General features: G+C 45.7%; 1 protein-coding gene across 1 annotated transcript in view; it reads right to left on the bottom strand.

The window, feature by feature from the left end:
* The window catches only part of MYO18B (myosin XVIIIB), a 260653-nt gene that overhangs the window by 55490 nt on the left and 190237 nt on the right, over positions 1-14926 (bottom strand). The gene's annotated exons all lie outside the window — the stretch shown is intronic.

The following is a 14926-nucleotide window of genomic DNA, read 5'->3' as shown; positions in this document are numbered from 1 at the left end:
ACATCAGTCTTCTTTTTGTCTTCCCACCCACCAAGCAATTAGCTCACAAAGGCAGAAACCTGAAGGATTCCCCCTGAGCGTTTGTTTATAAGCCTCTCTCCAGCAGAACCACTGCCAAACTTTAATAACAGCATCAACTGCGTCATCTCTCACCAAAAGCAAACAGGAAACCTAACTCTGCTGCCCAGCTGGGTGGATGTCATCCGCAGACAGCTGCAAATTGCCTAAACAAGGACAGATGTCGCTTGTTTGTGCCGTTCTTTTTCTAATTGAAAACTTTTTTTGGGGGGGGGGAAGATGAGACTGTTAGGAAAATGAATGTGTGGATTCTAATCATTCAAGTGGGTGGCAGAGGTAACTTACTGGCAGCAGGATGGGCTCCGTGCCATTTACCTGGCATGCAGCCAAGGCAAGGTGGGGATGAGGGAATAATTCCAGTGAAGCTGATGGCCAGGACATTGAGCACAAATAAGGAGGCATCGATGAACCCCAGATCACAAGATGGGATGCAGCAAGTAAGGGAAAGAATTCCCAGAATTGTCAAACTGGAAATGATTCAACCACTGGCCTCGGCCTAGACGTCTGCTCTGAAGTGCTGAGCTTGCCTGTTTGAAGGAGCTCTGTGGTGCTCTCTGCTCTGGGTCTCACTCTTGTGGTGATGATGCTGATGGTGGTGGTGATGATGGTGGTGATCATGGTGGTGGTGATAATGGTGGTGATGATGGTGATGAGGATAATAATGTTGCTGGTTGTGGTGATGTTGGTAATGGTGATGGTGGTGACGGGGGTGATGGTGGTGATGATGGTGATGAGGATAATAATGTTGCTGGTTGTGGTGATGTTGGTAATGGTGATGGTGGTGATGATGGTGATGAGAATAATAGTGCTGGTTGTGGTGATGTTGGTAATGGTGATGGTGGTGATGGTGACGTTTGTCATCACGGTGATAGTGGTGATGGTCATGATAATGACTGCTATGGTCTGAATGTTTGTCCCCTCCACTTCAATTCATATGTTGAAATCCAAACGTCCAAGGTGATGATGACATTAGTAGGTGGGGCCTTTGGGAGGTGATTAGGTCATGAGGATGGAGCGCTCATGAAATGGTGCTCTTATAAGCTAGGCCAAGAGAGATCCCTAGCCCCTTCGACCACGTGAGAACACAGTAAGAAGGTACTAGCGATGAACCAGGAAGAGGGCTGTCACTAAAACGTGACAATGCTGATGCCCTGAGCTTTTGACTTCCCAGCCTTCAGAACTGTGATCACTAAATTTCTGTTGTTGATAAGCCACCTTGTCTGTGCTATTTTGTTATAGCAGCCCGAATGGACTAAGACAATGCTGATAAGATGATAGTAAGTTTTCTCTGTACCAGGCCCTGCAATACGCATTTACAAGCATCATCTCATTAAATCTCCCCACAATGTTGTGAGGGAGCTGCAACAATGATCCCCATTTTATAAGATAACAGAGACACAGGGAAGGTGAGTATATTGACCAAAGTCACACAGTGATGAAACTAACATTTCATCCAGATCTCCTTATGCCTAGTTCTTGCCCATTCTGTCAAGCTCTTTCTTCATTCAACATTTTTTTTTAAATACGTGCCAAGCAATGGTCTAAGACCAAGATAAACAAATCTTTATTTTTTTCTTTCTATAAAAGGCCAGATAGTAAATATTTTCGGTTTTATGAGACAAATGGTCTCTGTCACTCTCATCTCTGCCATCTAGTGTGAAAGCAGCCATAGACAACACATACATAATTGTCACTGTGTCCCAATAAAACTTTACAAAAAACAGAAGGCAGGCCAGATCTGGCCCACAGATTGCAATTAGCTGACTCCCAGTCTAGACCATGGGATGTCAAGTTGTGTTTTGCAGGGTTGCCTCAGGGGCCCGGGGAAGGGTAAGTAGAACCTTATGGAGAATTCTGCCTCTCTTTGCCACAGAGCTTCATTGGCTGTGGATTTAAAAGGGGTTTTGGCTACTTTAAAGATAAGGTGACCCTTCTGTAATCCAGCTATGGGGCAGCTATAGAATCAATCTGGAATGCACTGGTATCTACAAGATTTTTGTTGCCTATAGACAAAGTCATTGCTCCAACCCTGCAGTTGCTTCACCAGAGGTAGAATTTCCACCAGTTGGAGGCAGGAGAAAGCATCAGATGAGATGAAGGAGCCCAGATACTATGAGGTTTGAGATTCTGTGACTGTGTGCGGAAGTCTTGAGGTGTAGGGATGTGTTGGTTCCAGAAGAGCCTGCCACCATGACATATTAGCCTTTTGAGACACTCCCAAAGCTTGGGGCTCTGTGACCAACCAGTTCTAGACTTGCCCAGGGTCTCAGCAGAAAGAGCCTTAGAGATCATCGGATCCATTTTACAGAGAGAAAAAGTGAGTACAGCACACGGGGAGGCACGCCCAAGGTCATGCAGTCAATTGGGGGGACATGTTCCTCCCACAACATGAGCCAGTCCCTTGTGGAGACGCAAAGGAAAACCAGGCTGCCCCTTCTGGCCCCCTCGTCCTCTCTTTGATCCATCCCACTCACAGGACACCCCAGCCTCCGGAGTAACAGAAAAGAAATCAGAGGAGGAAAAGGTCAAGCGGCAAGAAAGACACCAAGAAGAGAAAATCTAAAAGGAACATGGGACAAAGCAGAGAAACCAGCGGGGCTCAAGGCACGCCAACATGACCCCAGCAGCGGCCATCGGAGGGGTTCGCCTCTCTGGAATCCATTTCCCCTCCTTCTGGCACCACATTCCAGTTTTCCTTGGGGAAAACTCTTTTTCTCTTATTCTCTGTCCATGCGGGTAGGACAGGGCTGACTCTACTGCCATATTCAGGGCTGGGCATGTATTGCAAAGCTGTCCTCCCTGAGATCGCATCCTTCTATCACTAGTGCTTAGTTTAGGGATGGGCGTGTAATCCAAACCAAGTCAATTGGAATCAGTGAGATTCCATTTCCGGACTTTTGTTTGAGCTGTTGGTTACCAGGGATCTTCTTATCATTGAGCTTGATTTGCTGGTCATTTTTCATCCTGACTGTTGCCATGGGAAAGGGAAAGTCTGAGAATAGAGATGGAAAGAGAGAGAGAGAAAGAGAGAGAGAAAGAGAGAGGGGGAGAGAGAGAGAGAGAGAGAGAGAGAGAGAGAGAGAGAGAGAGAGAGAGAGAGAGATTCACCCAGTCGTGTACTGGTAAATATTTCCAATTGGCTCTGGAGGTGGAAAAAGCCCTGGTTTGTAGCTTTTGCCAGTTTCCACGGCATAAATTTTCCTTCAAAGGCTAATGTCAATCCATCAAGATGCCATCCTCGAACACAGAGTTGGGAAGAGACGTGCATAGTTAGCTCTGGGGAGCTGGTGCAAATGGGCCTCAGCACACTGGATTCAGTCCTTGAATTCCACTGGGCCTGAACCCAGAGGTCACCAGACTTTTCTATTAGATAAACCCATACATTTCTTTTTGCTTAAGCTGATTTGAATTTTATTTCTATCACTGACAACCAAAAGAGCGGTACCTTAAACCAGTTCACTCATTCTTTCCTACTACATGCACTTGTAATTCCAAACCAGCCAATTGTCCCAGTAAAAACCATTTTCTTTCCCACTACTTGGTCTAGCTTCCAGGTCTGAGGTCTCCTTCTCCCTTACTGTAAAACTCAGCCAAAAGAAAAAAGAGCACCACAAAGAGATGAATTACCCTTCAAACCAAATTATAATTTGGAAATGAATTTAGAATGTTAATTTAAGAGTCTGATTTGGGGCCCCCTGCATTTCTTCGGGACTGCTGTCTTGAAAAGATATCCAATTGTGACAATGATCACGCTTTGAATTGCGGAGATTTACCTTCCAAAGCCTCTCTGACATGCAATTAAGTAAAGCATAATCTCATCTAAATAATCTGAATTGGGTTTACTTGAATAATTTAATGCACACCTGCAACATTCAATCAATATCTCCCCCACCTTTCTTTTTGGTAATTAATTAACTTTATGGAGTTAAGTCACTCTAATTTCCAGTCTAAAGTAACAAACGTTCAACTGATGAAGTCTCAGGGGACAAGATTAGTATCTGCTCTTCTGTTTGCCATCTCTAGGCTCCACGCATTATTTGTAATTGGTATTAGTAACTTTAAATTCTGATTAATTACCGGAGAGCCTGTTTTCAGTGCAGAAACCAAGCCACAAGTCAGGGAGTCATAGACCCAATTATTCCTAGGTAGGCTTTCGGTAATAGATTTTATTATCAAGATATCTCATCTCAGACGCAGAAGCAAAGAAACTCATTTCATTAGATGATAACACCTCTTGAATTGAGACAAGCACATTCACTGCTTGGGATCAAGACAGCGTGGAAAAATTCCGTTTCAGAAACGTGTGTGAAGCTGGTGGCACTGGGTCCTCAGTCCCTTTTACAATCAAGTTGTTTTGTTTTTTAAAACAGAAACCTTTGTGGGGGGACAAAAAGACACAATGGTGCCTGGAAGTGGGGGTGATATAAATACCCACGTTTCCCTCTGTCAGCTCGGAGAATGGGGGAGCCTATTGAGGGTGGGGAGTGAAAGCAGCCTGTGAACAGGGAGTTTATAACCATGTTGGGCCATTTGGATCATACTGAGTTACCGGAGCAGTAATTAGGAGAACTCCCTCCCTGTCAGCAAAGCCATAAAGGTGTTATTTACACCCAGCTGGTGGCCGCACATGCCCTTCATCTGGAATGCCTTTTTAAATACTTCAGCTCCCAGCCAAAATAATTCATCTTTATGCTCTGAAGTTCAGAGCCATTTGTGGGAGGAAAACACTGAGAGCTTTTTAAAATGAAACCCTTAACTCCCGGCCTGGTGGTAAGTGGTGGAAGGGGGATGTGTTCTGACCTAGAGTTTGGAATCATGGGTCTTTGGGAGGACAAAAAAACAAAGCAAGAAAAAAACAAACATGAAAACCAAACAGTATCTGGCTTTGGGCTTCCTAAGGCCTTTACAATAAGTGGCCAGATTCTGAGAAGACAGGAGAAACTGGACCAGAGGGAAGATGGAGGAGCCCGCATGACGTCAGGGGTAGTTACGTGACAGGCAGAGCCAGAAGCATGGCATGAATTACTGGCTTTAGTTTTTGGGGTTTTTTTTGAGATGTGATCATGCCCAATTTACATATGAGGTGAAAGAACGTCCTCAAGAGAAGACAGAATTTGGATGGTGACGTAATTTTGTTTTAAAAAAGATGGTCAGTGAGCGAGGAGATTTGACTTAAGAGCCTTTTTTTTGTTTGTTTTTTTAAGAAGGGCGCAGTTCACAGTCGCCCATGCGGGGATCGAACCGGCAAACCCAGCACCATGCTCTAACCAACTGAGCTAACCGGCCACCCTGCTTCAGAGCCTTTTGATGCCACACTTCTGCTCCTTCGCTCCCTCCCCTGCCACCAGCCTCCTAACCAGGGCACGGTGACCCCACCCGTAGGTGACACCAAGCCAGTGGCGTGGTAGAACGAGCTCACACCAGCTTATAAGAGCTGACTGCAAAATTTTCAGGCATCTCACGAGCCAGTTGTTAAACAGGACTATTACTCAAAACTCAACGATATAAACTTACAAGGAAATAAACCACATAAAAACAAAGTAACACACGCTCCAAACACACGGCTTCCTAATTATTTTACCAACATTTACTATTCCCTATGCTTGTGAAGTCATTTAGGTCTTTCCTAGCTGTATGGTGAACATGCCGGACAGTCACGCACGGATAACAACATTTTGCTCAACGACAGACCACGTAGATGATGGGGGTCCCCTAAGATTCTAATGGAGCTGAAAAGGTCCTGGTGTCCGGTGACATCAGAGCTGTCTTAATGTTGTATCGCAAGGCTTTACTCCCGTGATTGTGTTGATGCCGGGGTGAAAAAACCTACTGCGCTGCTGGTTGTACAAAAGTGTAGTCCAGGCAATCATGGACAGTATCTAACATTTGATAATGATAATAAATGACTATACTGTACTCTACGTTTTATTACTTTAGAGTGTACTCTTTCTACTTATCAAAAGAAGTTTGCTGTAGAACGCTCAGCTGTGTTATGCCAGCAGCTGCCTCATACATCTTGTGTTTAGTGTGTCGTTAATTGCATCATTTTTCTCTTGTGCTTGATTCCGTCGCCTGTTGTTTTGCATGGTGAATACTATCTAGCTTAGGCGCAACAGACTGTATCATACAGCCTAGGTGTGTAGAAGGCTTGACCATCTAGCTTTGTGGAAGTGTACGCTATGATGTTTGCACACCTAAAATTGCCTAACGGACATATTTCTCAGAATCCAAACGCACCCCTGACTTTAAGTGGCGCCTGAGTATATAATGGGGTGCTACTGCATCTAGTGTCCCAATTCCACATTCATCGACCTCATGTTGTTAGCTTGAAATGAGTCCTAAGGGGAAAATTTACACCACAGACATGGGCAAACACTACAAATCAAGACGTTGACTGCTCACTCATATGCAGGAGAGCTGGTTGTCAACCACTTACTAGTATCCACGTGTCCCAGGCTTTGGTCCTGATGGTCCGGCAGAGCACTCTCTGATCCCAATTCACTCTAACCTCTTAATCACATCAATGGGAGGTTTTCTCCTCACAGGGACATTCACTAATACAAAAGGCACATAAGGCCCTGACAGCTGGCCATTCATCTGCTTCAGGCCTCACATTTTTTTCATTGTTTACCTCCGGAAGGTGGAAAATATACCCCAAAGTAACACCAAATAAATAATTCACGAACCATATATAATTGATGCTGGATTTAACAGAAGTACAGCCATAAGTGGTTGTCTATTAACTATTTATGACTTTGCCCCGGCAGCTGACAAGCCAAGCTCAGTGAGGAGATCACACCCGTGCTCCCATGTTTTATTTAAACATTATTAAAAGTACACAGTCTGCAGCAAGGCCTTCATTTCCATTCAGAATTAGATTCTGCTGTGAAGTCGCCGCTGGGTCTGGGAAAGGTTGGGATTGAGTTTTGTTGGAACTGCTACTGTCTATTTTCTTGCGGGTAGGGATTCGAGCTCCCGCCTCCTTGTATCTTTGGATTTCTCCCTTCCTGATGTGCCTTCTCCTTTCTGTGACCGTGGGCTTATCATGTCAACCCTCTGAGCCTCAGCTTGACCATATGTAAAATGGGGAATATCGTAGGTGTTACTTTCAGGATAATTGTTAGGATGAGATCAGATCAGTGATTCTTAACAGGGGGTGATTATGCTCCTGGGGGTCATTTGGCAACGTCTGGAGATATTTTTGACTGCGATGATTTTGGAGTAGTGCTACTTGCATCTAGTGGGTACAGACCAGGATGCTTGTAAATATCCCACAAGGCACAGGACAGCCCCCACAACAAACAGTTATCCAATCCAAAATGTTAACAACAACACAGTTGAGAAACCCTAGATTTCAGAATCAAAAGCGATATTAATTTTTATGACTCATTTAAAAAACGTATTTGAATGAGTAAATACAATGTGTCTAAAAGTTATGAGTAAGAAGGCAGACGGGTGGCTCAGTTGGTTAGAGCACGAGCTCTGGGCACCAGGGCTGCCGGTTCGATTCCCACATGGGCCAGTGAGCTGCGCCCTCCACAACTAGATTGAAGACAACGAGCTGCTGCTGAGCTCCCGGGTGGCTGGATGGCTCAGTTGGTTAGAGCAGTTCCTCTCAACCACAAGGTTGCCGGTTCCACTCCCGCAAGGGATGGTGGGCTGTGCCCCCTGCAACTAACAATGGCGACTGGACCTGGAGCTGAGCTGCGCCCTCCACAACTAAGACTGAGAGGACAACTTGACTTGGATGGAGCTGATGGGTCCTGGGTAAAACACACTGTTCCCCAATAAAAAGTCCTGGCAATATACACTGTTCCCCAATAAAGTCCTGTTCCCTTTAAAAATAATAAAATAAAATAAAAATAATAAAACTTATGAGTAAGAGAATGGGTTTGAGTTGGTCAGAACTGGGTTCAAATTCTGACTCTGCCACTTGCTGGGAATTTGATTCTGGGGAAGTTGCTTTAACTCTCCAGCTTTTAAGTTCTTTATTGGTAAAACAGTGACAATTACCTCAAAGAGTGAGTCTTAAATGAGACGCTCATGCAAAGAACTTAGCCCAGTGTCCAGCACGCGGTAAGTGATAAACAAATCAGCCTCATACTCATCAACCACCATGGATGGGATGGGCTGTGAAAGTGAAGCTGGTAGTCGTATGATAAAGTTTAAGTAGAGGGAGTAGTCAGAGTCCGAAGAGGAATAAGAAAAGAAAAGCAAAGCAGCATCTATTAAGTGCCTACTGTGTGCTATCACATACAGCATCTCATTTAATCCTCACAGCCACCCAAAGAGATTGGTTACACTATACCCCTGTTTTATAGATGGGGAAACTGAGGTTCTGCCACATTAACTTAGCAGCCCAAGTTCTCAGACTCCAGGTCCTGCACTCTATCGACCACCTGTAGTGAGCTGAATAGCTTCCCCTCAAAATCCATGTCACTTGGAACCTCACACTGTGACTGTTTTGGAAATAGGGTCTTTGCAGATGTAATTAATTAAGACAAAGTCATATTGAATTAGAGTGGGCCCTACATCCAATGACTAGTGTTCTTATGTGAAGAGGAGAGGGTATAGAGACAGAGAAGAGAAGGCCATGTGAACATAGAGGCAGAGATTAAAGCCATGTTACCACAGTCAAGAGCACCTGAACCCACCAGAAGTTGGAAGAGAAAGGAAGGATTCTCCCCTAGAGCCTTCAGAGGGAGTGTGGTCCTGCCAACATCTTGATTCCAGACTTATGGCCTCCAGAACTGTGAAAGAATAAATTTATGTTGTTTTAAGACAACCAGTTTTTAGTAATTTATTAGCCCTAAGAAACTAATGCATATTCTCCTCTCAACATGAGTCAAAACAATTCTGTAAGGGAATGTGAGAGAGAGAAAGACAGAGAGAGAGAGAGAGAGAGAGAGAGAGAGAGAGAGAGAGAGAGAGAGAGAGAGAGAGAGAGAGAGACAGAGAGAGAGACAGAGAGAGAGACAGAGAGAGAGACAGAGAGAGACAGAGAAATATCATGTCCGAATCCAGAAACTGAGAGGTAAAGAAGAGCAAGGAAGAGGGCAGGTTCGAGGTGGGAGGAAGGGATTTTGCAATTGGCATTCAGTGGGGGAGCTGCAACGAGAACAGAAGGAAAAAAAATGAAGGAGGAGGTGAAGAGTCTGTATTTATATTCCTATATATGGTTTATCTCTGACTTCCTGGAAACTTGGACATTGCCTGACACACAACACGCATTCACTAGACATTTGGTGAATGCAAGTGTGGGGAAGTCACAATGAACATGATGGAATGTCTGTCCCCCCAAAGCTGCCCGCCAGGATGGCTTCATCATATAAGAAACTTAAATGAAGCGTCCTCCATGCAATCTTCTCCAGGACTCCTGGTCGTCCCGAACCACGTCCTCCTTTGCCCACACACCCCATCTTGTATCTGAATTATTTAGGGACACATGTATCTCCTCCTCTCCGTCTTGAGCTCTCCAAGGGCACAGACCCTGGTCCATTCATGTCCCATCACCCTTACCATCGGGCACAGGGCCAGGGTGCAAACTGAAAAGTATGTTGATCTGAAAATTCCAATTTTTAAGACATCGTTCTCGAGCTGCTCTCTTAAGAGATAATACTTCAAAATGTTGAGGAAACTATTCAGCAAACAACTCCTGAGACTCCATCCTATGTCTGACCCTGAACTAGAGGCTGAAGACCCAGAATAAAACCCACCCCCTCTCTCAGGGGCTGTCTGTCTAGGAAGACAAGAATACAAACAGTTGCAATAACTGGAGGATGAGTGCATGGATGGGGCAGACACAGAGGGATGTGGGAACACAAAGGAGGTGCTTCACATAGTAAGGGGTGAGGGTAACAGTGAGGGCTTCCTGGAGGGGAGATCTGATCTGAATGACGAAGGTTGAGTAGGCAGGCAGAGGATGAATGAGAAGAAAGGTGATCAGCCAAGGTGATAAGCCAAGAAATAACACTGTGTTTGGTCCTGAACAATTGCTTGCATGTCCGAGTAGAACATGAAAGGTGATGAGAGGCAGACTCTCAAAGGCAGAAGAAAATCTACCGAGGCTAGATTTCAGCGGCTCTGGGAAGGAACGGGGACTTTGTTGTGAAGGCAACAGAGAGCCATGGAGGATTTCTTAGCAGAAGAGTGACACAGTAAAATGGGTCCCTTCTGGAAAGATCTTCAGCAGGACAGAGCGAGAGTGGAGGACAAATGGTGACACAAGTTAGAAGATAACTGTAGAAGACTAGGCCAGAGGGGTTGGCATTTAAATAAAGACGTACGAAGCAGGGATGAGACAGGAGTGGATGGATTTGACAAGTACCTAAATAGGATAAACCAGCAGGCTTGATTATTGTTTGTGTGAGCCAGAGAGAGAAAGGCACTGCAATTTCTAGCTTGGGTCACTGTAAAAGTGAACAGAAGCGTCATCTAAGTTTTTCAAGACCTGGGAAACTTTCCCCTGGCTCAGGGGCAAGGTGAGACAAGAGAGGCAGGCCAAGGCAATGAGGGCAAACCCAACAGGTACAGCCTCTGAAACAGGTGCTTTGGCTCAAAGCAGGCAGAGGGCAGGCCTTCCTATCACCTTTCGCTCTTCAGCTGTCCTTGGCCTCCCCTGGAGACCCTGGGAACAAGGTGGTTTCCACTGGGTTTGGTAACGACTGAAAAACAACAGGATACGAATCCACAGATGAGCTGTCTCATCGCCCCAATGACAAAGGGACTGGAATGATTTAGAGCCAGAATATTCTTTTCTCCATAATGGCTCCCGGAGTCGCCAGGAATAGTACATTTACTAAAATTAATGGCAAAACCTCATTTTTCTTTTTTCCGGGAAGAGAAGTTCCATCGGCAGGATAATTGACCCTGATCTGGACGCGCCGGTGCGCCAGCTAGGGGTGTAAATCATTCACACGAAACAACTTGCAGCCCTTTAAACCAACACCAACAGTGACAAATGGTACGGGCTGGGGACAGGCGGAGAAGAACACGGAGGGGAGATCCATCAACATCCTTCTCACTTCTCACCAGGGCCCACAGTGCAGGATCCTTTTTTTTTTTTTTTCGTCTCCCACAACAGAGCCATTTTTCGGCAGCGTTGGGTTGAAAGGACAGTGTGGTGTCACAGAGTCAACTTTAGAGTTGGACATACAGGGCTGCCAAGCCCAGCTCGGCCACTCCCGACTCATCAGCCCTGGGTAAGACCTCACGGGTCCACACCTCCATATTCTCCACCTGCTGGGGTTGACCTAAGCGTGAAAGAAGACAACATCTGCTAAGGGCCCAAACCTAGAGCCACTCGATAAATATTTGTCCAGGGAATGAACGAGTGGATGAATGAATGTTTGCATGTGTGGACTGGGGAGTTAGGAAACTCATTCTATCCCTCCCAGAGATTTGGATTTCATAAATAGAAGGTGAGGAGGGCAAGCTTTGCCCAAAGGTGGTTTGTGGTGGTGACAGGGGGCCACGATTCCTCAAATGCCAGTGTACAGACAGCTTGTCTTGCCTGTGAAAGCTCTGAGTGCCTCATAAAGTATAACATACACGAGCAATGACCTTAGCCATCTCTTTCCATTCAGCGTAAGCTCCTTGAGGGCAAGACTGTGTCTTGTTCCAGCTGGATCTCCAGCGTCTGGCAAGGGGCTTGGCCACAGTGAAAACTAGGAATACGTATTGCATGAATGAAAGATCCAGAGCCCTGACTACCTTGCAGGCTTTTGTAGGTTCATAGAGAATGCATGGCATGGAGCAGCCACCCTGTCTTACAGGGAGGTGAAAGAGGAAGGCACACTGGTGACATAGACACAGCCCTGGTGAAGTGAGATGACGTCTCCTGAGAGGTCTGGGAAAGTTCCAGGAACCAAATGGGAGGGGCCTTGGCCACAGGGTTCCTCGTAAAATGACATTGCTCATTGAACTCTCCACTGAGCTGGGCTCTGTCTACCTCATCAGCGTCTGCAAAGCAGGGACCTTAGGATTCATTGCACCTCCCCACCAACACCCATCCCTGGGCCATGCTCATAGCAGGTGGTGAATAAACGAGGTCTGCCAATTAAGTTCGCGAACTCATCCTAGGCAAAGTGCTACATGCCTCATTGCTGAATATCACTACAGTCACCTTCAAAGGACTCCCCTTGGGAAGATATGCACTGATGCCAGCGCCTAGTCCACCCTTCAAAGCAGTTTTGGAACTCTTTTTCTGGAATGGCCATCAGAGCTGTCGTCGTATTACTCTTGATGTCCTGAATGGCATCAAAATGTCTTCCTTTCAATATTTCCTTTATCTTCGGGTAAAGAAAAAAGTCACTGGGGGCCAGATCAGGTGAGTAGGGAGGATGTCCCAATAAAGTTATTTATTTACTGGCTAAAAACTCCCTCACAGACAATGCCGTGTGAGCTGGTGCATTGTCGTGACGCAAGAGCCATGAATTGTTGGCGAAAAGTTCAGGTCGTCTAACTTTTTCACGCAGCCTTTTCAGCACTTCCAAATAGTAAACTTGCTTAACCGATTGTCCAATTGGTACAAATTCATAATGAAGAATCCCTCTGATATCAGAAAAGGTTAGCACCATCGTTGCAACAAGTTCTCAAACTTAATTGCAAGACCTCACACATCGAATGAATAAATGAGTGATAGGAGGAAACACGACATCCTCTCTTCTCCCAGAGGAGATATCCCAGGGCCCAGAGGCTAGAGGCATACATAAGTTGGTGAGTTTGGCCCATCTAGGACATTAGGAAAGGTCTGCCAGACTGGCATTTTCCTTTTGAGCCTTGCTCACCTATACAATCACTAAGGAAACAACCCGCTTTGCAGGGTCACGGTAGGGTACCAGCAAAACAGCTGCATGCCCTCCTCTCCCATAGTGGGGGAAAGGGTGCCCCCCCCAAAAGTTATGTCTACTAGAATCTGTCAACGTGACCTCATTCGGGAAAAGGATCTTTACTGATATAATAAAGAGTTTGAGATGAAACCCACCCAGACTTAGGGTGAGCCCTAAAGCCAATTACAGATGTCCTTATTAAAAAAAAAAAAAGGCAGAGGGTATGTGAGATGATGACCAGGTGAAGATGGAGGCAGAGATTGGAGAGACACAGTCATAAGCCAAGGAACGCCAGAATTTGGAACAGTGAGGAAGGATTTTCCCCCAGAGCCTTCAGAAGGAGCGTGGCCCTGCCAGCACCTTGATTTCAGACTTTTGGCCTTTAGAACTATGAGAGAATACATTTCTATTATTTAAAGCCACCCAGTTTTTTTGGTAATTTGTTGAGGCAGGTCTAGAAAACAAATATACCTCCCAACCACAAACACATCCAAATAAAGAGAAAAATTCAGCTTTGGTAAGCTTACCCAGCATCTTGCATTCAGCAAATGGAGAAGGATGCAGGTTTCATTTCAGCCTACATGAAAGCTTTGTGTTTTATAGTTTTGTGTTGTTTCTATTTTGACTCATGTATTTTGACTCACTATAATCTTTTCAGTATTTTAGGACCTTGAAAGATCTTAACATGTCCCTGGGAAGGGGGATAGGAAGAGGAAAGTGAGCAGAGAGGAGAAGAGAGAAGAAAAGGGGAAAGATAAAAAGACAGTAAAAGGAGAGAGGGGAAAAAACCCACTACTTGACCAGGCCAGAATGCCTGGGTGTCTGGCCAGTTAAAAAAGACATCAGAGGAGAAAGACTGAGGATGTTCTCTCACTCCCAGCCAGAGCTGGCAGGAAGGGAGCTCAGCTGCAAGAGAAGAAGAGCTGGTTAATGAGGAAGTTATCCCATCAATTGGAGGAAAGCTCCTCTTTCTTCCAAGGCCATGGCGGGGTGGGGGGATGGGGGGGGAATGGAGGAGCTGCCAGTCATGGGGCTTGGACTTTGTCTGGGAGGCCAGGTCTCTTTGTGAAGCCTCACCTCCCACCTCCCACCCCGACACACACACACAACAGCCAGCCTGCTGGCTTGTCAAGGGCAAAGCTGATGGGAATGACATTGGACATGGAGGCAGTGGCCAGAGAAATATACCTACTGCAGGGTGGTGAGCTGGGGACACCTGTCACAGAAGCAGAGTGGACAGGGCAGGAAGGAGCTAATGACTGTGGCCTAGAGACCCCTGGGCCAAGCCTCAGTGAAGGCTCTAGGGTTGGGGGCAAAGTAGGTGCCAGATGCCTGCTGGGTCACAGAAGCAAAAACCTGGAGTCTTAGGACTATCTGGCCTCATGGGGAAAACAGGGAACAGGCTGTCTCATATGCTCTGTGAGCCCTGCAGGAAACTGTTCTCAAAAAACTACACTAAATGATGGAGAAACCTTCCCATTGGGCAAGAAACAAATTTGAAAATGTGCCTCGGATCACACCAGGGAGCAAAGCATGGCTTAGTGACGACAAGCAAAGACGACAGAGTTGGACAGACCTGGCTTCAAATTCCTACTAGCACGTTAGCCTGGAGCAAGTGAATGCACCATTATGAGCCTCATTTGGCATGTTCATGTCCCTGTGCCTCAGTTTCCTCATCTGTCAAGTGTTGATAAGAAGCGTACCTACCTCATAATAATGAGAGAAGGATTTAAACGAGAGATGTTTAACCCAGAACCTGGCATGTAGCAACTGCTTAATAAATGATGGCTTTCACCTTATCATTTTTATCTTTGTTGTTGCTATTAGTCGTCCAGAAACAGCACCGACATTTACTAGGTGTGACCCTAGACAAGTTATCTCACCTCTTTGAAGACTCACTTTCCTCATCTGTAAAATGGGATAATAATTCTGACTTCGCAGGGTAGTTATGACAATTACGTGATATTATGGATGTTAAGACTCAGTGCAAGGCAGACATTGAATAAACGTTGATTCCT

This window comes from Rhinolophus hipposideros (assembly GCF_964194185.1).
Source record: "Rhinolophus hipposideros genome assembly, chromosome: 24".
NCBI classification, from domain to species: Eukaryota; Metazoa; Chordata; class Mammalia; order Chiroptera; family Rhinolophidae; genus Rhinolophus; species Rhinolophus hipposideros.
The sequence above is the reverse complement of the archived record's forward strand: the minus strand, read 5'-3'. Positions and strand labels throughout refer to the sequence as shown.